Here is a 23,866-nt window from a genome sequence, read left to right on the forward strand (position 1 = left end):
AATAATTTAATCTGATTCCCTCTTATAATTTAGGAGAAAGTCATTTGGGGAACCCAAATGACCCTTAGTATTTTGATATTTGCAGAAATGTGTGTCCATCTTTTTTATACTTGCTTCTCATTTTCCAATCTTTCATGGAGACAGAGGTCTTTCATGTAGCTATTTAAGATTTCGAAAGTGTTTTACAAATAGTATCTCCACTTCTCACTCCCACAAAAACAACAACAATAAACTATGAGGTAGGTGTTATTATGATCTCTGTTTCACTAATGAAGAAACTGAGTCAGATGATGATTAAATGACTTGCTCAGGTTGACACAGCTAATAAACCATTTTTATGATTCTACCATACCAACTTACTACCTTCTGATGTACTTATATGTATAGATTTTGTAACAGAGATTGATGAAAATAGATTTCTTTTTATCCATATCTATGAATACATTTACTACTGTACAACAGCTACTTCAGGTATCTGTCAGTTATAGCAAGGCTAACATAATAACTTGAATTCACTGAAGAAAGCATTTCTAATGAGACCCCTTCTTTAGGTTAATTTCAGAGATTGAAAAAGTGATAACCCAAAGACGAATTCAGTTAATTTAGCTTGCATAGATGGTGTAACCAGACAATGTCCCTGCCAAATTATAGTTATCAGAATGGGCAAGTGCTGTTAATTAGATTGACCAGGTAATTGCCACATTTTTGGTTTATGTAGATGAGAATGAAGTCTCTTGGAAGAATTGAATGCTATTCTTCAAGGCTATATATATTTTTTTTCTGCTGTTATTCTCTCTCAGGAGTACTCTCCTAGGAACTAAGAGGCATAGTCTCTGCATTATTGAAGATAAATGGGCCCATGTTCTAGCAATTGTATTTTGGTCACAATGCATTGGTCAGCTCCTAATATGACAGTTCTCTTCCTGGCCTCTCTTAATCTAGCAACCTCAGCAAACATATGGAGTACTTCTGCAAGAAAAGCACATTGTTAAAAAACTATTAAGTTCAAATTCCAGCTCTCTGGATGCAAGGGGGAAGAATCATAAAGTTATAGTGAAATTATGACCTGGTTGACTAGTTGGAGCTTCTTCAGTTTTCTTTAAAATTATTTTAGGCAAAGTATTCAAGGAGAATCCCTTTAATAGGGAGTTACTAGGTTACAGGTTACAGTTACAGGTAATCCTTGACAGGGACAGAGTACAAAAAAAAAAAAATCACTGCTCCAGCCCATTGTATGTATACATACATATACATATGTTTATGTGTATGCATACAAATCCACAATACTATATTGTATATACAGTTATATACATACATGCATATATATATGTAAATTTACATATATATATATATTCATAAACTGTTAGAATTAGGAAGAAAACTTAGATCATGCCATTAAGAGAACCATATATTTGTATATGTATGTGTGGGTATATGTATCTTGGAGTTTTATGAAACAGTTATATATAGATATTATATCATTGATCTGGGAAAAAAAAAACTTGGGGGATGTCAATAATAATTTTAAAAATTATTTCCTATGAGACTGGCCTATATTCTTCTGAAGGCAGCTTGGGGCATTGTCACAAAATCTTAGGGCTAGAAGAAACCATGTATCAGTATACTATTCTCCTCTAAAATAGTCACAATCGAGATTCGCCCAATTTAACCTTGTTCTCTAGTGACATTTTAACTCAGAAAGCTCTAATTGTTAGAAAGATGTTTACTTCCAAAAAGCCAAAGGTTTTCTATTCCTATGCAAGTCCTACCTATTATTCCTATTTTTGTCACCTAGGGACCACAAGAAAATGCATAATCTCTCTCCCAAACAACTAAGCATCCACCCTTGATTCAGGAAACTCTGAATTCAAATGTGATATTAGACACATATTAGCTATGTAATACTAGAAAATCACATAACCTCAATTGCCTCAATGAAGTAAAAGGCCTTAGTTTAGAACTTTCTTTAGAAATTGTGTGAGTCAACATGATTATTCCTGTACAATCTATATCACTTTGTTTGCTGATTAGGGAAGGGAGAAAGAGATAGAGGGAGAAAAATTTAGAATTCACAACTTTAGAAAAATCAATGTTGAAAACTATCTTTACATGTAATTGAAAAAAATTATATAATATTAAGTGAAAAATGTTTAAGCAATTAAACAAAAAAGAAATTGTGTTCCTATTCTGAACAAATCACTTATATTCCCTCAGCCTGTTTTCTTATTGACGAAATGGGGAAAGCTAGCATTTTTCTTGTAGGGATGCTGTAAAAGTAAGTGAGGCAATACTATAAAACATTTTACAAACCTTCAAGCACATATTTTTAAATAAAAGTGAACCACTATCATCTCCTATCATATGGTTAGAAATTGCCAATTTACCAGGCTAATGATTTTTGATACAAATGTATCCCTATAAAATGTAAACAAAGTGGCCAAAGTAATTGATCTTCCGACACCTAACTCTCAATCTTTCTTTTATTATTAACATATGTCAACAGCAAAACACTCATAGATTTAATGATATATTTACCATTGAAAACCTTTGTTCTTTCTTCTACAAATCTATTACTGCTAATGTAATCTGACCAGGATGGGTACAATGATATATCACTTCTCATGTTTTAAACTTTATGTCTCTCTTGATGTTGAGGAGGTTTAGATTTAGAGAACCAAAATGAAATTAGGGTTTCTGGTGGTCAGGGAGTTAAATGATAAGGTCTAGTGGCAGGTTCAGGGTTCAAGAAACCAAAAGGAGAGGTTTATCTCCCCTGCAACCCCTTGGGCAGGGGTCCTCAAACTACAGCCCGCGGGCCACGTGAGGCCCATTGAGGACATTTATGTGGCCTGCTGGGTTATGGCAAAATCAGACTAGAAGTGACATTTGACCTAAACTCATGTTAGCAACACATACTTCCGGCACTGGGCTGAGGCGGTGGAGACAGAGTGTGAGGCTACCAAGGTGAGGTGAGTTCCCAGGCCAGGGTGCATGACAACTCAGCAAAATATTTTTTTGAAGCAGAAGCAGCTAAATATTTCATCACTGTGAGCAAGTTTTCAAGTTGCTAAACTAATAGCACGCACTGGCAGACCACTTGTGGAGGGAGAATTTGTTAAAGAATACCTTCTTTCTGTTGCCAAAGAGAAGGCCAATTTATTTAGTACAGTGAGTCTTTCAGGACCTGCAATTACACGGAGGATTGAAGAAATGGGAGACATGTGCAAAACTCCACAAAAAAAAAAAAAAAATTCATATTTTTCCTTGGCACTTGACAAAAGCAATGATGTTTGTGAATCTGCATAACTTCTAATTTTTATTCATGGGATAAATGTTTATTATGAAGTCATAGAAGAGCTTGCTGCACTGCAAAGCATCAAAGGAACAACTTCAGGAGAGGATATCTATGAAAAGGTTTGCCAAACTATGAATGATTTGGAGCTGGACTGGACTAAACTAGCCAGTGTGACAACTGATGGTGCCCCTAGCATGGTGGGGTCTAAGAAAGGAGTAATTGCTCATATTAACCAAGAGATGGACAAACATAACCATTCTCATCCAATAGCCATACACTGCCTCATCCACCAACAAGTGCTGTGTAGTAAATCACTGAAGTGGGATTCTGTTATGAAAATTGTGGTATCTTGTGTTAACTTCATTGGAGCTAATGCAATAAATAACAGATAATTTCAGGAATTTCTGTCTGAGCTAAATGTTGAGTATGAAGATGTTCTATATCACACAGAAGTCCATTGGCTGAGTCAAGGGAGAGTTTTGAAACGTTTCTATGACTTACTTCAACAGATTACAACTTTTCTGCTTTCAAAAAACAAAGAAGTACCAAAGCTCAATGATGCAGAATGGAAATGGCACCTTGCCTTTCTGACAGATGTAACAGAGCTACTCAACAATTTCAATATGCAACTTCAGGGAAAGGGGAAGCTCATCTGTGATATGCAATCACATGTCAAAGCATTTGAAGTAAAATTAGGCTCCTCATCAAACAAGTGAAGGAGGAAAACTTCTGCCATCTCCCCACAACTCAAAATCTGTTAGCAGAAAAATCACTGATTATATTCCCAAACAAAACATGTGTGGATTCATTGGAAAAAATTGCAAAAGGGGTTCCAATTTAGACTTAAAGAGCTTCATCTCCATTAACAGGACATACAGCTTTTCCATAACCCATTTTCTATTGACATTGAAAATGTGGATACAATTTACCAAATAGAACTGGCTGAACTGCAGAATTGTGACTCTCTGAAAGACACATTCAAGTCAAGCAGCCTTCAAATTTCTATGCATCTCTCCCCTCTGAGACATATCCTCATCTCAGGAACCAGGCACTCAAAATGGCAACCATCTTTGGCAGCACTTATGTCTGTGAACAGACTTTTTCTAGAATGAAACATTTGAAATCTCCAACCAGATCAAGACTAACGGATGCACACTTGCATCACTTGTTACGACTAGCAGTGACAAATATGGAACCAGACATTGACCATCTCATTAGCCAAAAGCAGGCCCATAGTTCCCATTGAAATACTGGTAAGTTTGTTGATTTAACTTTACTTCATTTTAAATATTATATTTGTTCCCATTTTCTTTCTTCACTTCAAAATAAGATATATGCAGCGTCCATAGGAATTTGTTCATAGTTTTTGTTTTTACTATAGTCCGGCCCTCCAAAAGTCTGAGGGACAGTGGACTGGCCTCCTATTTAAAAAGTTTGAGGACCACTGACCTTGGGATTCAGCGCAAGAATAGAGAGTTTTGGGGATTCCCTTCTGGCGGCTCAGAGGTACAGACCCTCAAACCTAGATTAATAAAAGAGTTATGGAGATTGGAAGTAAGGTTAGAAATCCTGACAAAAAGGCATAAAGTCTGGTTAGGGAAATAGATGAGGGTAAAGAGGGGATGGCACTGGAAAGAGTACTCCAGTGGACAGAGGCTTAATGGCATAGCATAGCTGGGATAGCATGGCATGTTTGGAACCTCTGCAAAAAGAGAATTTTAGTGTGGCTCTTTTTAATAATGAAAGATTTAGCTGAAGGGGGCCTGTGGGGTAGAATCCCAAGTTGGCTTCTTGAAGAGTTTCAGCTTGAGCTAGATTTGAATTGAATTCAATGAGTTTCAGGACTGAGCTGACCCCACCCAGATAACAAAGATGAAATTGTTTGTCCTTCAGGGTGGGGCCCCTCACTTAGGCAGAGTTGAAGGAGATTTTCTTCTTTAAGGATTTTCAGTTTCAGGGTCCCCTCTCCATTCCCTCCTCTAGCAGTCAAAACAAATTCATTTAAGGGAAAAAGGATTTGGGGCAAGGGCCCTTATTGAGACAGAGTTGAGGGAGATTTTCTTCTTCAAGGATTTTCAGAGTTTCGGGGTCCCCTCTTTAATGCAACCTAAGATTACACTGATAATTATTCAATATTGACTCATGTTGAGTTATTTTTAATCTCCCCCTCCCTCCCTCCCTGCTTTTATTTGTTATTATTGAATTGCTATTGCTACTTTTGTAATTGAATTGCATTGTTACTATTGAATTTCATCTAATTAAATTCAATCCAACATTCTAGGCTGTTGATACTTTTATGAATTTGTTTTCAATGAGTTTTATTATTCTGACATTTCTGCTGTCTGCAAATTTGGCAAGCATTTCACCTGTGTCTTCAAAGTCATTGATACAAGAAATGTTTTAACATCACACTATCCAAGAAAGAAGCCTGACAATTACAGACCTCATGCAGTTTGACATAAATTACTAAAGTAACTCTTTTGGGGTCTATTCTTGAGCCAGTTAAAATACCCATAACAATTATATTATCTGATCACCATTTCTAGTCTTTTTTTTCTTCACAAGAATAGCATTGAGAATTTTCCCTCAGATGTGATGTTGAAATACTTTCTTTATCAGTTTATAAAATTCATCAAAACTGTTGATTTTTATAACATTTATATGATCTTGACTTATTAATTGAACAAATCTATCAAAAATGAGGTTAATTTGGCATGAGCCATTCTTTTTTAATGCATTGCTATATTTACTTTTTTATAATAGTTTTTTTTTTTTATTTTTCAAAATGTATGCAAAGATATTTTTCAACATTCACCCAATGAATCCCTTCCAGCTTTTAGTGGTCACAACTTTCTCTCAAAATGTTCACAAATCATCACTTAAAATGTATTCTAAATCTCCCCTTCCCAGTCCCAGAAATGGAAGCAAAAATAATCTCACAGTTCTATGATATATAGGCTTAACCTCCTCCTTCATTAAAAATAAACAATAACAACAAAACTATAACTGGCTTAGCATTTGCCATTCTTCTCTGCTCCAGTGTGTTTCCCACAGTTCCCAATAGTTTAGAGATCTGCAACAGTGTCTCAATACCTAAAGCCAACAATTCTTTTGTATCCAGTAATCCAATTTGCCCTGGGTCTGGTGACTTGAAATCATTGTACAGCAAAGTGGTTTTTTTATACTATCTTCACTTATTTTCATTTATTCCTCCGTGAAACCTAGTCAGTGAGATTCTATTCTTTTGGGACATAGGATTGCCCCAGTTGGATGGAAGGACAGGAAATTCAGTCAAAGCAAAATTGATTTATCTGGAAACACTACAGTCAATTAAAGCAAAACACTTTTCTATAGTAAATGGTTCCTATAGTTACTTGAGGTTAGGGAAAATATATGAGTAGAAAGATGAGACAAAACCTGAATAATTCAGTGTTTTAAAAATGCCAGTGTAAAATGTATCAACTGAATTAAGGTTTCTTCTTTCCTTCTCCCTATCTGCTCTCTTACTTCCCTCCCTCTCTCCCTCCCTCCTCCCTTTTCTTCCTTCCTTTCCTCCTTCCTTCTCTCCTTCCCTCCTTCCTTCTCTCCTTCCTTCCTCCCTACCTCCATTTCTTTCTTCTATATTGGAAAGCTTGTCTTAAAGACATAGAAGCCAGCACTCAAAGATAATGAATATACAACTTCTAATCTATAGAAATGTGCAACCTCTTTCCCAAGAGTAATCTGAATTGCACCAATTATACTTCAGTATCATGAATTCATAATCTTTCTCTCTTAAGTGTTTAATTGCTATATAGTGGTCCATAATAATACTCAATATAGTTTCAGTTTCATTGATCAGCAAGAACTAGAGATGCTTATTTCCTACACTGTCTTACCTCTCACTTACTCCCAAGTGCCTCAAATGGAGATTTATAGGAAAAGCTCTTAAATATTTAGAGTTCTTCACCTAAAGGCCTGGAGTAAAACTCAATGCACAGCCTCTACTTCATACTTTACTGACACTTCCACTAACTCATTAATGATCAACAACACACTCTCAGTTTTAATACTTGGTTTAATTAAAAAAAAATAAAATAAAAAAAAATTCTCCCAACTTTTACAGTGGTGTGAGTACTGGCATGGAATCAGAAGATTTGAATTCAAATCCTGTCTCTTTCACCTGCTACCTAAGTGACCTTATAAAAATCAATTACCTCCCTTGAAGCCTAATTTCCTTGTTTATAAAATGAGGCTTTTAGGATGACATCTAGTCCTAAATCTTTCCTGCCTTTACCTTGCTCAGACAGGTCCTAGGAAAATTATGCTCAAAAAAATTATACCCAAGCCTATCATTCTGTGCCTTCATAATGTACAATAAAGGGTTTTATTTTTCAATAAAATGATTTACAGATACTCATTTTAAAAGGTGTCATAAACTGCTGGTTTTTTTTTTTACTTGTACTGAAATTCTAATATATCCATTTTAATGTTAGAGGGAAAGATAAGGGCTCTGTACTCCATAATAACTTAACTCTGGCTTACCATCCCATCTATGAATAGAAGAGTTTACTCTATACATGTGTGTATATGTATCTATATACAAATATATACATACATTCACCAGCATTCATTGTGGACTGTGTGCTTAGCCAGATGAGCTTTGAACAATGTTGAAAAGTAGACCAAGTTTGCCTTTGGTGTCCCATTTATCCTTTTTTTACTTCACTCCTCTCTACCAGCAATGACTAACTTTTTCAACTGTCTTGAATCCTTTGTCCCTTTTCTAGATACTTTGTTTTCTCATGTTATGTCAGAGTGATATATCAAGCACTGGATTTGGAATACAGAGACTTAGTTTTTATTTCTGCCCTTGTTACTAGCAATATGACCTCTTTTAGGACATTTTTTAGCACAATGGACCTCTACTTCTTATTTGTAGAATCTGCCCATCAAATACATTTATTGCAAGTCTTACATGAAATAAAATGTATAATAACTCTTTGAAAACTATAAAGCATTATGCAAATGTAAGATTCGCTTGGATTTCCAGCTCCTTTTTTATTATTGAAGGAAACTGATATCACTATCCAAGTTACATTAAGATCAATTTCCTGCCCTATCCCTCCTTATTCTGCTGTTGCTTTAATTTCAAAATTAAATCACTATAGACCTTGTATGGGAAGAATTAAGCCATTTCTATTTGCATACCTCAGAAACTTATTTCTCCATTCTCACCTCAATCATTTTCCTTCTAGCCATCTATCACATACACTCATCCACTCCTCCTATCTTCTCTTTATCAGAGAAATGCAACCAAATTGCCACTATAGTTGTCATTAGAAATACACGCACATATACACACACATATAGTTTTTTTTTTATTAAAGCTTTTTATTTTCAAAACATATGCATGCATAATTTTTCAACATGGACTCTTATGTTCCAAATTTCCCCCTCTCCCCTCCTACACCCTTCCCTTAATGGCAAGTGGTCCAATATATGTTAAAATGTGTGTTAAATCCAATATATGTATACATATTTTACAATGATCATCCTGCACAAGAAAAATCAGATCAAAAAGGAAAAAAAAATTGAGAAAGAAAATAAAATACAAGCAAACAACAACAAAAAAGTGAAAATGCTATGTTGTGATCCACATTTAGTTCTCTCACTGAATTCTGTCTGGGTGTAGATGGCTCTCTCCATCACAAGACCATTGGAACTGGCCTAAATCATCTTATTTTTGAAAACAGCCACATCTTTCAGAATTGATCATCATATAATCTTGATGTTGTATAGAATGATCTCCTGGTTCTGCTCATTTCACTTAACAACAATTCATGTAAGTTTCTCCAGACTTCTTTGAAACCATCCTGCTGATTGTTTCTTCTAAAACAGTAATATTTCATAACATTCATATACTACAACTTATTCAGCCATTCTCCAATTGATGGATATCCACTCAGTTTCCAGTTTCTGGCCACTACAAAGAGGGCTGCCACAAACATTCTTGCACATACTGGTCCTTTTCCCTCCTTTAATATTTCTTTGGGATATAAGCCCAGTAGTGACACTGCTGGATTAAAGGGTAAACACAGTTTGATAGCTCTTTGGGCATAGTTCCAAATTGCTCTCCAGAATGGTTGGCTTTATTCACAATTCCACCAACAATGTATTAGTGTCCCAGTTTTTCCACATCCCCTGCAACATTCATCATTATCTTTTATCAGGAGAGATATATTAATGGATTTCTCCATTGTTTCATTCACTCTTCTCTGGAATAAACCTCTCTAATAGGCACTCCTGATTCTTAACTTCATCTACCATGCCAGATGAAGAAAAATCTTCACCTTGGATCTTACTTCATCCTTGGAATTCTCACACTGGAAATGCCTGCTGTTCCTATGATCTCTTCCACTGATTTTCTGATTACTCCAAGAACATTTCTTATAAAGAGCATGGCCAAGCCAGTCATGTCTCTGTTCCTCTTCAGGCTGTTCTCCCAACTCTTTGAACTTTCTCTAACATGTTCCATTCATTCTTCACTCTGAACTATCCACTTCCTTTTCAACTATTTTTATATTATATCTTCCACCATTAGAATGTATATTCCTAGAGAGTAGGGAATGTCTTTCTGCTTGTTTTTGGATTTCCAGCACTTAGTTTGGCACATGGCAATGTTAGAATCATCTATAAATATGGAGTATATATGTAGCATTTCTATAGCACTTTAAGGATTTAAAAAAAAATACATATTGTTAATTTAGTTCTAAGAACATCCCTGTGAGTCAGAACAATTATTATTCTAATTTAACAGAAATGGAAACTGAAATTAAGAGAGACTAAGTGACTTTTCTGGAATTGCATAGTTGGTAAATTTCTAAGGTAGGATTCAATTTATGATTTTCCTTACTTCAAAGTTCATAGCCTATCTACTATGTCATTGAGCTTCCCCCAAACAGAAATGTATATTGCCATACAATATGTGCAAACATCTGTGATCTGTACAATATTCAAATTTATCACTATCATCCTCCAGAACAATCCTAACAACAAGCATTTACTAAGTGCCTACTATGTTAGCAGTACTGTGATAAGTGCCAGGAATACAAAGAAAGCCAAAAAATAAACAAATAAACAAACAACAACAACAACAACAACAAAAAACAGTCCTTGCCTTCAACTCACATTCTAATATTCAAAGTATATATACATACATACACACATCTATATACATTATATATATGTATAAATTCCCATCTCTATATATACATATACAGTATAAATAGGAGGTAAAGTCAAATCAGGAAGATAAACTATGTGTTGTCACACACACACACAATTTAGAGGGTGTGAGAGGCAATATACGGATACATTGAAAAGTGAACTTAGATCAGAATACCTTGATTCACATGCTGGGTCCTTTGTTAAACAGCTACATCATCTTGGACTAAGTCATTATACCTCTTTCTTTTTTTAGTTTCTTCATTAGTAAAATAGACAGATGATAGCTTTGTTTGCAAATGCCATCTTTAATTGCCAGGAAAAATTGTCAAAGTTGCAGGTTGGCTCACACCTAACATGAACAAAATTAAATGGATGGAAAAGTGACAGGTATTGTCAGAATGAGAGAATGAGAAACTCAGTGGTAGGAGCCAGTGGCCATGAGGAAAAGCTGTTTTGAAGAAAGTGATTTACTAATTTTGAAGTGTTATATGGATGTGAACTATTGAACAAAGAATGAGCCAGTGGTTTACTTGATTAAACAAAAAACTAACCATCTGTATGAATTGACAAGCACTATATAGATCTACTGCCAATAAATTTTTTTTCTTTGTTGTCTGTATATCTCACTCCTTTCTCTCTTCTGTCTTTGAGCCAGGGCCTTCTCCAGTATTTTTCATGCCATCTCCTGACTTGTTTCACTTTGAACTACAGCATTCTATCTCCTATCTCTAAAACACAAGGTTATAACTTTATTTAACAATGCCTGCTGTGAGGTGGGCCTACTGATCCTCACAGGACACAGTATAGTCATTTGATCCTCAGTTGCTCTAACCTCCCAATTCTTTAGTTTTCTAAATTCCCACGAGTGACTCCTCCAGTCTATCTCAGCTAAACAGATAGAACATTACATCCGCAGACTTGTCATCATCCATTAGTGTTCCTTTTCTGCATTCAATGAAGTTAGAAATCCCTTTATCTGATCATAATCTTTTTAAAATCCCATCTTTCCCTTTACATTATGAGTTCATCCCTGTTTTTCACACTCACTGATGACTTTAATTTCTTCACTGCTGAACTTTGACATGTTATCACCCCATGCACTGACTTCTTTCCTTTCCTATCTGCATTTTTTAATGAATTCAAGTATACATTATTCTCTATATTCAAGTTCCTTGTTCCTTTTTCCTGTCACCAATATTTTCTCATAGATTACTGTTACAATCTGGCACCTTTGATTCTACTCATGTGCTGCTGAATGAAACTTTAAAAAAATCAGAAGGTAATGATTATGAGGTCTGCTATAAATTTATTTTTAAATGATATCAACTTGATCTTCTCTACAGCAAGGGAATCTTTGTACTCTATCAAAATTGATTTGCTATTCTCCTTACCATAATACCAATTTTAATCCTAACCTTATTACCTATTTCTAAGCATCTCATAGCTTACTCTCTCCCTCAATTCCTTCAGCTAAGATAATACTTCATTAAAGAAAAATTCAGACCCTTTTCCAAGAGTTTTTTCTCCTCTCTCCCATAATTAGTGTTTCTCTCCATTATCTTATACTTTACCTTTTCCTCACAAGAGTAAATAGCTGTTCTTGTCAAAGATTCCATAAGGAACTCTTCATCTCAACTCTCCTATATTCTGAAGTTGATTTTTCTCACTATCATTCCCACTCTTTCACTAAATTTTAACTTTTCTTTGTCTACTGACTGTTGCTCCGCTGCTTACAAACAACTCTATACCCATTTCTTTCCCTACAAAAACAGACAAAAATTTTAATCAAATTATCCTAGCTATAATCCTATGTCTCTCCTCTTTTTCTCCAGGAAAACTTCATGAGACAATTGTTTACCCTTGGTGCCTCCACTTTCTATTCCCTGAAATTTTGATTCTGTCCTCATCATAAAATGAAATTGCTCTCTTCAAACTTGCAATTGTTGATTTATTAATTATCAATTCAACTGGTACTTTCTTAATACTAATCCTTTCTGACCAGGTTCAGCTTTTGACATGTAATCAGCTTCATCTCCTGTATGCGCTTACTTCTAGGTTTTTGCAGCAGTGCTCTTTTCAGGTTCTCCTACATTACAACTCCCTCACAATCTCTTTGGCTTGCTCTTCCTACAGAAAAGTGTCTGAGTGTCCTTCAGGGCTCTGTTATAGGATCCTTTCTCTTCTTCCTCTATACTATTTCTTTTGATGATCTCTTCAGCTACTCCAAAATCAATTTTATCACTGTAAATGATTCCCAGGTCTATATAACAGCCCTGATCCTTCTCCTGAGCTCCAATATCATATTATCAGCTCTCTTTTGGACATTTCAAACTAGATGTCTCTTAGATGTCTCAGACCCTATATCTCTAAAACTGATTTCTTTCCTGCAACACTCACCCTTATGAATTTTCCTGTTTCAGTTGAGAGCAATAATGACATCCTCCTAGTCATTTATATTTTTAACTTTGATATCATTATTGACTATTCATTAAATCCTCTATATGTATTTCCTTGTCATGCTTTTTTTTTTTTCAGTTTTCATATTTTAAATATATCCTTTTACCTCTACTCAGAGTGTTGCGACCCTGGTGTAGGCCTTCATCATCTCACACTTGCCCTATTGTAATAGGCTTACAATTAGTTTTCTTTTCTCAAGTCTCTAATAATACCCATTCTCCACTTAGCTAACAAAGTCATTGTTTTAAAGTCTCTTCCCTCCCTTTATTAAGTTACAATGACTCCCTGTTATTTCAATGATCAAATATCAATTTTTCTGCATGACTTTTAAAGTCCTTTATGGACTAGCCCCTTCCTTCTTTTCCAGTCTTCTTATGGTTCAATTTCTTCTACATACTCTGATCCAGCAAAATCCAGCAAAATTTCTGTTTGTTTCACAAGTCCTTGTAACTCCCATCTCAAAATCTTTTAATTGCCTGCTCCCCATGCTTGAAATGTTTTTTTTTTTTTTTTTTTTTTACTTTTTTTTTACTAACCCCCTTCTGGTGGCACAGGGATTCTCTGTAAAGGAATTTACAAACCTGAAAACCTAAATTGATAAGAGATTTACTATAGGGATTAGGAAGTAAGATTAGAAATCCTGACAAAGAGGCATAAAGTCTCTTTAGAGAAATAGATGAGGGCAAAGAGAGGGTAACACTGGAAAAGAATATTATTCTAGTGGACAGAGGCTCCTTGGCATAGCATGACATGTTTAGAATCTCTGAGAGGATTTTAGACTGGCTTTTTTATAATAGGAGTTTTGGCTACAAGCTGTGAAGGGGGCTAGTGGGTGGAGTTCCAAGTTGGCTCTATCAACAAACTGGGTTTCAGCTTGAGCAGAAATTTGAGTAGAATTGAATGAGTTTCTTTAATTGAATAGGGTTGGAATTCTTTTTTTTTTTTTTTTTTTTTTTTAATATTTTATTATATATATATTTTTATAATATTATCCCTTGTATTCATTTTTCCAAATTATCCCCCCCTCCCTCTATTCCCTCCCCCCGATGACAGGCAATCCCATACATTTTATATGTGTTACAATATAGTCTAGGTACAATTCATGTGTGTGAATATCATTTTCTTGTTGCACAATAAACATTAGAATCCGAAGGTACATGTAACCTGGGCAGACAGATATTAGTGCTAACAATTTACATTCACTTCCCAGTGTTTCTTCTCTGGGTATAGCTACCTCTGTCCATCATTGATCAACTGGAAGTGAGTTGGATCTTCTTTATGTTGAAGATTTCCACCTCCATCAGAATACATCCTCATACAGTATTGTTGTTGAAGTGTACAGTGATCTTCTGGTTCTGCTCATTTCACTCAGCATCAGTTGATTTAAGTCTCTCCAGGCCTCTCTATATTCCTCCTGCTGGTCATTTCTTACCGAGCAATAATATTCCATAACCTTCATATACCACAGTTTACCCAACCATTCTCCAACTGATGGACATCCATTCATCTTCCAGTTTCTAGCTACAACAAAAAGAGCTGCCACAAACATTTTGGCACATATATGTCTCTTTCCGCTCTTTAGTATTTCTTTGGGATATAATCCCAGTAGTAGCGCTGCTGGGTCAAAGGGTATGCACAGTTTGATAACTTTTTGGGCATAATTCCAGATTGCTCTCCAGAATGGCTGGATTATTTCCCAACTCCACCAGCCATGTATCAGTGTCCCAGTTTCCCCACATCCCCTCCAACATTCATCATTATTTGTTCCTATCATCTTAGCCAATCTGACAGGTGTGTAATGGTATCTCAGAGTGGTCTTAATTTGCATTTCTCTGATCAGTAGTGATTTGGAACACTCTTTCATGTGAGTGGATATAGTTTCAATTTCTTCCTCTGAGAATTGTCTGTTCATATCCTTTGACCATTTATCAATTGGAGAATGGTTCAGTTTCTTATAAATTAGGGTCAGTTCTCTATATATTTTGGAAATGAGACCTTTGTCGGAACCTTTGTTTTTAAAAATATTTTCCCAATTTGTTACTTCCCTTCTAATCTTGTTTGCATTAGTATTATTTGTACAGAAACTTTTTAGTTTGATGTAATCAAAATCTTCTATTTTGTGATCAATAATGATCTCTAGTTCTCCTCTGGTCATAAATTCCTTCCTCCTCCACAAGTCTGAGAGGTAGATTATCCTCTGTTCCTCTAATCTATTTATTATCTCCCTCTTTATGCCTAAATCATGGACCCATTTTGATCTTATCTTGGTATATGGTGTTAAGTGTGGATCCATATCTAATTTCTGCCATACTAATTTCCAGTTTTCCCAACAGTTTTTTCCGAATAATGAATTTTTATCCCTAATGTTGGTATCTTTGGGTTTGTCAAAGATTAGGTTGCTGTATCCTTTTTTGTCCTTTGTATCTAATCTGTTCCACTGATCTACCAGTCTATTTCTTAGCCAATACCAAATGGTTTTGGTGACTGCTGCTATATAATATAGCTTTAGATCAGGTACACTTAGACCACCTTCCTCTGAGTTTTTTTTCATTAGTTCCCTTGCAATTCTTGACCTTTTATTCTTCCATATGAATTTTGTTGTTATTTTTTCTAGGTCATTGAAATAGTTTCTTGAGAGTCTGATTGGTATAGCACTAAATAAATAGATTAGTTTGGGGAGTATTGTCATCTTTATTATATTCGCTCGGCCTATCCAAGAGCACTGAATGTCTTTCCAATTATTTAAATCTGATTTTATTTTTGTGGCAAGTGTTTTGTAATTTTTCTCATATAATTCCTGACTTTTCTTTGGTAGATGGATTCCCAAATACTTTATACTCTCAACATTTGTTTGGAATGGAATTTCTCTTTGTATCTCTTGCTGTTGCATTTTGTTAGTGATATATAAAAATGCCGAGGATTTATGTGGATTTATTTTGTATCCTGCCATTTTGCTGAAATTTTGAATTATTTCTAGTAGCTTTTTAGCAGAGTCTTTGGGGTTCTCTAAGTATACCATCATGTCATCTGCAAAAAGTGACAGTTTAATTTCCTCATTTCCTACTCTAATTCCTTGAATCTCTTTCTCGGCTCTTATTGCCGAGGCTAGCATTTCTAGTACTATATTGAATAGTAATGGTGATAGTGGGCAACCTTGTTTCACTCCTGATCTTACTGAGAAAGGTTGCAGTTTATTTCTATTGCATATTATGCTTACTGAAGGTCTTAAATATATGCTCCTGATTATTCTAAGGAATAGTCCATTTATTCCTGTACTCTCAAGAGTTTTTAGTAGGAATGGATGTTGGATTTTGTCAAATGCTTTTTCTGCATCTATTGAGATGATCATATGGTTCTTATTAATTTGATTATTAATATGGTCAATTATATTAATAGTTTTCCTAATATTAAACCAGCCCTGCATTCCTGGAATAAATCCTACTTGATCATAGTGTATTATCCTGGAGATGATTTTCTGAAGTCTTTTTGCTAATATCTTATTTAAGATTTTAGCATCAATATTCATTAAGGAGATTGGTCTATAATTTTCTTTCTCAGTTTTCGATCTACCTGGTTTAGGTATCAGTACCATGTCTGTGTCATAAAAGGAGTTTGGTAGGACTCCTTCATCCACTATTTTTTCAAATAATTTATATAACATTGGGACTAATTGTTCTTTAAATGTTTGGTAGAATTCACATGTGAATCCATCTGGCCCTGGGGATTTTTTCCTGGGGAGTTGATTAATAGCTTGTTCTATTTCTTTTTCTGAAATGGACTATTTAAGCAATTTATCTCCTCCTCTGTTAATCTAGGGAGCCTATATTTTTGGAGGAAGTCATCCATTTCACTTAAATTATCAAATTTATTGGCATAAAGTTGGGCAAAGTAACTCCTTATTATTTCTCTAATTTCCACTTCATTGGTGGAAAGATCCCCCTTTTCATTTGTAAGACTATCAATTTGATTTTCCTCTTTCTTTTTTTTGATCAAATTTACCAAAGGTTTATCTATTTTATTGGCTTTTTCATAAAACCAACTCTTGGTTTTATTTATTAATTCAATAGTTTTTTTTACTTTCAATATTATTGATTTCTCCTTTTAATTTTTGTATTTCAAGTTTAATTTTTGGTTGGGGGTTTATAATTTGGTCTTTTTCTAGCCTTTTAAGTTGTAAGCCCAATTCGTTAATCTTCTCTTTCTCTATTTTCTTCAGATAAGCCTCTAAAGATATAAAATTTCCCCTTATTACTGCTTTAGCTGCATCCCAAAGATTTTGATATGATGTCTCATCATTGTCATTATCTTGGGTGAAATTGTTAATTGCTTCTATAATTTGCTCTTTCACCCAGTCATTCTTTAAGAAGAGATTATTCAGTTTCCAATTACTTTTTGGTCTATTTACCCCTAACTTTTTACTGAATGTAGCTTTTATTGCATTGTGATCTGAGAAGAAGGCATTTATTATTTCTGCCTTCCTACATTTAATTTTGAGATCTTTATGTCCTAATATATGGTCTATTTTTGTATAGGATCCATGAACTGCTGAGAAGAAAGTATATTCCTTTCTATTGCCATTCAGTTTTCTCCAAAGGTCTATCATACCTAGTTTTTCTAATGTTCTATTTACTTTTTTAATTTCTTTCTTGTTTGTTTTGTGGTTTGATTTGTCTAAATCTGAGAGTGCAAGGTTGAGATCTCCCACTATTATAGTTTTACTGTCTATTTCTTCTTGCAATTCTCTTAACTTTTCCTTTAGAAAGTTAGATGCTATACCACTTGGTGCATATATGTTTAGTATTGATATGGCTTCATTATTTATGCTACCTTTCAGCAGGATATAGTTGCCTTCCTTATCTTTTTTAACGAGATCTACTTCTGCTTTTGCTTGATCTGAGATAAGGATAGCTACCCCTGCTTTTTTGGCTTTACCTGAAGCGTAATAGGCTCTGTTCCAACCTTTTACCTTTACTCTGTATGTATCTCCCTGCTTTAAGTGTGTTTCCTGTAGACAACATATTGTAGGGTTCTGCTTTTTGATCCAATCTGCTATCCGTCTCCGTTTGATGGGATCGTTCATCCCATTTACATTTACAGTTAAAATTACTAATTCTGTATTTTCTGCCATCGTATTATTCCCCAGATTATGCTTTTTCCCTTGACCCCCCTGATCCCCCTCCCCTATATATAATTTACAGACCCCCCTTGTGATGCGCAACCCTCCCTCTTTTTTTTTTTTTTTAGGATCCCTCCCCCCTCCCTCCAAGTCCCTTCACTTATTCTCCTTTTCCTTTTCCCTTTTCCTCTCCCCCCTTTTAATGAGGTGAGAGAAAATTCTCTAAAAAACAAATATGTTAATTATTTATTCTTTGAGCCTCTCCTGATGAGAGTAAGATTCACACAATGATTCTCCCCCTCACTAAGTTCCCTCAGATATGGTGTATTTTCTATGCCTCTTCCTGGTATGTAGTTTCCCTCTTTTTATCATTCCTTCCCCTTTTTCTGAACCGACCTCCTTCCCTTTACTACACCCCCCTTTTTTTCTTTTATATCAGTAAAATCAAATTATCCTTGAGTATTTTTTATATACCCACAACAGAATTACAGTTCTCAAGGGTTCTGTGTACCTTTTTCTGTTTCTCTTCATTCCTGTGGATGTAGATCAAATTTTTTGTTTAAGTCTGGTTTTTTTCTTAGAAACATATAGAATTCCTCTGTTTCATTGAATGACCATCTTCTTCCATGGAAAAAGATGCTAAACTTAGCTGGGTAGTTCATTCGTGGTTGCAGTCCTTGATCTTTTGCCTTACGGAATATCAGGTTCCAGGCCCTTCTATCTTTTAATGTGGAGGCAGCCAGATCTTGGGTGACCCTTATTGTGGCACCTTGGTATTTAAATTGTTTTTTTCTAGCTGCTTGCAGGATTTTCTCCTTTGTGTGGTATTTCTGCAGCTTAGCCACAATATTCCGTGGTGTTCTTTTTTTAGGGTCTATTTCAGAAGGAGTTCGATGAATTCTTTCCACATCTACTTTCCCTTCTGTTTCTATTATCTCTGGACAGTTCTCTTTGATAATTTCCTGTAAAATAGAATCTAGGCTCTTTTTTTGGTCATAGTTTTCTGGAAGTCCAATAATCCGCAGATTATCTCTCCTAGATCTATTTTCCAGGTCTATAGATTTTCCCAGTAAGTATTTGACGTTGTTCTCCAGCTTCTCATTTTTTTTGTTTTGTTTGACTGATTCTTGGGTTCTCTGTGAATCATTCATTTCTATTTGTTCTATCCTGAGTTTTAAGGAGTTATTTTCTTCTTTCACAGTTTTTAGTTCTTTTTGTAAATGCCCAATTTCGTTTTTAAATGAATTATTTTGCTCTATTGAATTTTTTTCCATTTCCCTATTTTTTTTTTTGAGAATTATTTTCTTTTTCCACTTCAGAAATTCTATTTTCTTGAGACTTTTTTATCTTTTCCAATTCAGAAATCCTACTTTCCTGTGTTTTTTTAACCTTTTCTAATTCATAAATTTTGTTTCCCTGCATCTCCTGTGAATTCTTTATTTTTTCCAACTCCAATTTCAGGATGTTGTTATTCTCTATCTATCATAGCTTCCCTTTCCTTTCCCCATTTTTCTTCAATCTCCCTTAATTTTTTAAGAGTCTCTTCTAGGAGAGAGTTATGTGATGGGGGGCAGGAATCATTCCCCTTTGGGTTGTTATCTGCTGACTCTCTGCTGTTAACTTCCTCGGGGTTGGATACCCGCTCTTTCTCTGTGTAGAAGGAATCTATAGTTTTTTTGGCTTTTTTGCTCATACTTAAAAAAATCTTTTGGGGTCTGTCCCTGGGGTAGGAAATTATTTATTTACTTCTTTACCAGCTTCCTCCCAGACCGGATGGATGCAGCGGCTCCTGCGCCTGAGCTAAGATAGAGCTCTGGGAGAGAGTTCCCCACCCCTCCCTGGAAGTGCCTCAGAGGTGACTAGCACCTCTGTGCCCTGAGGGCACTGTGTTTTAGAGGCTTCCCTGAGATTTGAGACTGAACAGTAAAGGCAGCACAAAGCCTAGTCTATGTGTCCGGGTGGGGAGTGGATGTCTGCAGCAGGTGACATGAAAAGCCCCTGTGCTCAAACTGGAAGTGTCTGCCAGAAACCACGGTCCCTAGTTCAAAGGTTCAGCTTCTCTGGGACTTCCTGAAGCTGAGTTCCACTCCCTCCAGCTAAGCTAGGCCATGTGTGTTGCCTTGGGCCGTATCCACCCACTTGTCAATCTCTTAACTATTCTCAGGTGGTAGCTGAGGCCACGCCCCCTGGTGCCCAGATCTGCTGAGTCACCTCCAAGATCCGGGGAAAATCTAATCTGAGTTTTAAAATATTTTGGCTTTCTCTTCTGAACTGCTAAATAATTAGCAGAGAAGAGCTAACAGCCTGTGCCAGATTCCTTTACCTCAGTGGCTTCTCTGATCCCAGAGCCCTTCCCAGCGCAATGGGCGCAGTGTGCCACTACCCCACCGTCTGTGCTGGTCTCTCTTCTTCCTCCCCTGAGAACTGACCTTCTCTGTTGAAACTCCAGATTCTCTTCAGCTGGTAAGTCATGCTTCCAGTCCTTGTGGTATCTATCAGTCCTGAGCTAATTCTGAGACTTAATTTATCTAATTGGTTGCGAGGGAGTGAGGATGTTCACTGAGTCGTGTGTTTCTTCTCCGCCATCTTGGCTCCGCCCCCGAGGGTTGGAATTCTTTTAGCTAGGGACTGAATTTACCCAACCTAGATAACAGAAGATAGCTGTTTATCTTGTTTCCTTCAGGTGGGGTCCCTCAATGAGGCAGAGTCCAAGGAGAATTTCTCCTTCAAAGAATTTTAAAGTTTCCGGGGTCCCTTCTCCAATAATAAGTTCTTAAATGCTTGTTAGGCTTATATTGCATAGTGAAAAATTGATTATTTTTCTTATTTAATTCATTTTTCTAGACATGGAATCCATGGGTGTGAGAAACTCTCAGTGTGACCATTCCTTCTACTGATATAAATTACATATAACATAATCTTAGAGAGTTCCCTTAGATAGGACAATGAGAAATTAAGTGACTTGCTCAGAATAAAACTCAAGTTTCTCTTGCTTTAAATCCAAATACTTCTCCAGACATTTTATTCTATCTCCCAGTTTTGCTATTATCATCATTATTAATGAACACTATAAAAATCACTAATATAATTACTAGTATCTAAACTGATAGATATTAATGCTCCCACTTATTTTCTGCATAATTTCCCCCAATTATTTATGTAGATTTTGTTTTAATTCAGGTATATCCTTAAATGTGTGTATATTCATCTTCTTCTTTCCCTTCATCTGATAGATATCTTGGATGTCTGACTTGGACTTTTGAGGACAAAGACATTAAGGCCCCAATTTCCAAAGGATACTTCCTGCTGTTTTACCAAAAGGAATGGATCCATCATTTTCAAATTTGGATTGTCGCCCAAAAGGCTTCTTGACAGATTCCAGCCCAGTTTTTGAGTGGGTAGGTGTAAAGGAATATGCTCCTGAAAGCATCAATTGCTTTTTGGTGTTGTGGATCCTAAACAATGCTAAGGCTATAAACAATGTATCACCCCACAGGACCAGAGAAATGAATAAAGGATTGACAGTATGCCTGGGGCTTGAAGCCAAATCTATGGGCAAGGACAGTTTCTAATGGAGAAATGACAACCGGGTTGAGGACAGCAGGTGTGTGACCTGAGGAGATAAGAATATTAATTACATTATGAAAGCAGGAAGAATCCAAAAAGGAATTTTTCCGCATCTACTATCTAATAATTGATATAGTACTTCTGATGAAGGAATTTGAGTGCTTTGAAAAACATGCAAATTATATAGAAAATTATAATAATATTGATTCTTTTCTCCTCATCTTCTCTGACTCTCCCCCAACATTTCTTCAGAAGATGAAAAGTGAAAGATAGATTCATAGTTGGATTATTAATAATATGTTCATGTAAATGAACCATGATATTTAATTTTATTTTGAGGCAATTTACATAATAAAATGCAATATATTACAAATCAAGAGATCTGAGTCCAAAACCTAATAGTTTTAGATCAATAACTTGCTATGTGACTTAGAACAATCAAATTCTCTTAACTTTTATGGTTCCCACTTTCATAATATATGTAAAGTGGAGGTAGGCTAGAATATTCTTAAGCGCCCTCCTAGGTCTAACATTCTATATTTTATTCTTCTTTAATCAAACCCTTTGCTGTGGTTACAACAAATATCCCTGTTTTACAAGTCATAAATCTGTGGCCCAAACAAGCCTTTGTGAGAACCATGTGAGAACCATATGTCAGATTCTATTCTAATTGCAGGACATATAGAGAGCAAAATTACTTTGCCCTTGTTTTCAAGGATCTTATATACATATATATATATATATATATATATATATATATATATATATATATATATATATATATATATATATATATATATATGTATATATACATACATATACGTATATGTATATATATACATATACGTATATGTATATATATATACATATATATATATATATATACATATATATATATATATATATATATATATATATATATATATATATATATATATATATATATATATATATACCTATCCCCAAAAAATATTTATTTGAGAAGCAACACTAGTAGTTGGAAACTGATAATTAACTAAAGAGTCACATAGGAAATGACATTTAAAATTTGCCCAGAGAAGTTGACTAATATATGTCTAATATATTCTGATGCCTAATAGATGCTCTTTTTCATGTGTCTCTGCTTCTGCAGAATGATCAAAGGAACAATGTTTATGTTTGTGGATGTGCATATGTGTGTGTATATGTATTTATAAATGTACCTGCATATGTGTGTATGTGTGTTTATAAATGTTTATAAAATCAACCCACATAATCTCTTTTCAAATACATATAATTTTTGAGAAGGACAAGGAGCAAGATAAGAATTAGTGCTCTGATTGTTAGTGTTGATAACCTTTTTTCATGGGCTTTGATAGATCCTTAAAGTTATGTGTTTAAAAGTGCAGCTTTAGAAAGTTTTAGATTCATTTTTAAAAGTTGTAGCTATGGGAAAAGGGGAATAAGGTTTTGTGGTTTTTAGACACTGTAATATGGTTGTCTTTGTGTCCATAACAGGCACAATAGTTCATTCATGTACTTAACAAAATATTGTAGAACTGAATGTGGGTATTATGGGTGTGGAGTAAATTAAAAAAATAATAACTTGGTTGGAAAATAAGAAATATATTTATGATGATACATATATTGCAATTTTTTCTTACCTAAATTTAACCATTAAAAAATCAGAAATTTAGGGGCATTTAGGTAGTGCAGTGGATAGAACACCAATCCTGAAGTCAAGAGGACCTGAGTTCAAATCTAGCCTCAGATACTTAACACTTCCTGGCTGTGTGACCCTGGAAAAGTCACTTAACTCCAATTGCCTCAGGAAAAAAAAATCAGAAATTTAAATTTTGTTTAATTGGTTTCTATATAGAGGCATTGCTTTGCTGATGACATGGGGATTTCCACCCCAAAGTGTTATAGTTTTATTCTGGCCACCATAGATGAACTTAAGCAGAAAGGATTAGAGTAGCTTACTACCTTTTACTTGATCCATAAGCTGGTTTATTCATTCATTAGCTTTGATCTGCCATAACTACCAAGAAGAGAATTGTATTGATTCTAAATTTTTCCTAAATAATTTTCCTTTAAGCTTCTGGAGGATAAATACTATTTTGTTTTTTCTTGATATTCTATCTTATTGATTAACTAATTGATCGAGCTATCTGATTGGTGTTGCTAGCTATGAAGGTTCTAGAACTGAAACTGAAGTATTTTTTCCTATTTGAGTCCTTTTA

General features: G+C 35.1%; 1 long non-coding RNA gene across 1 annotated transcript in view; it reads left to right on the forward strand.

Annotated features, from left to right (window-relative positions):
* LOC141549601 (uncharacterized) overlaps window positions 1–23,866 on the forward strand; it is a 173,260-nt gene that overhangs the window by 148,296 nt on the left and 1,098 nt on the right. The window contains exon 3 of the long non-coding RNA XR_012484394.1: window positions 21,311–21,475. This is a non-coding gene — a long non-coding RNA (uncharacterized LOC141549601). The remainder of the gene's footprint in view (window positions 1–21,310; window positions 21,476–23,866) is intronic.

Source organism: Sminthopsis crassicaudata, chromosome 1 (assembly GCF_048593235.1).
Source record: "Sminthopsis crassicaudata isolate SCR6 chromosome 1, ASM4859323v1, whole genome shotgun sequence".
Lineage (NCBI taxonomy): Eukaryota > Metazoa > Chordata > Mammalia > Dasyuromorphia > Dasyuridae > Sminthopsis > Sminthopsis crassicaudata.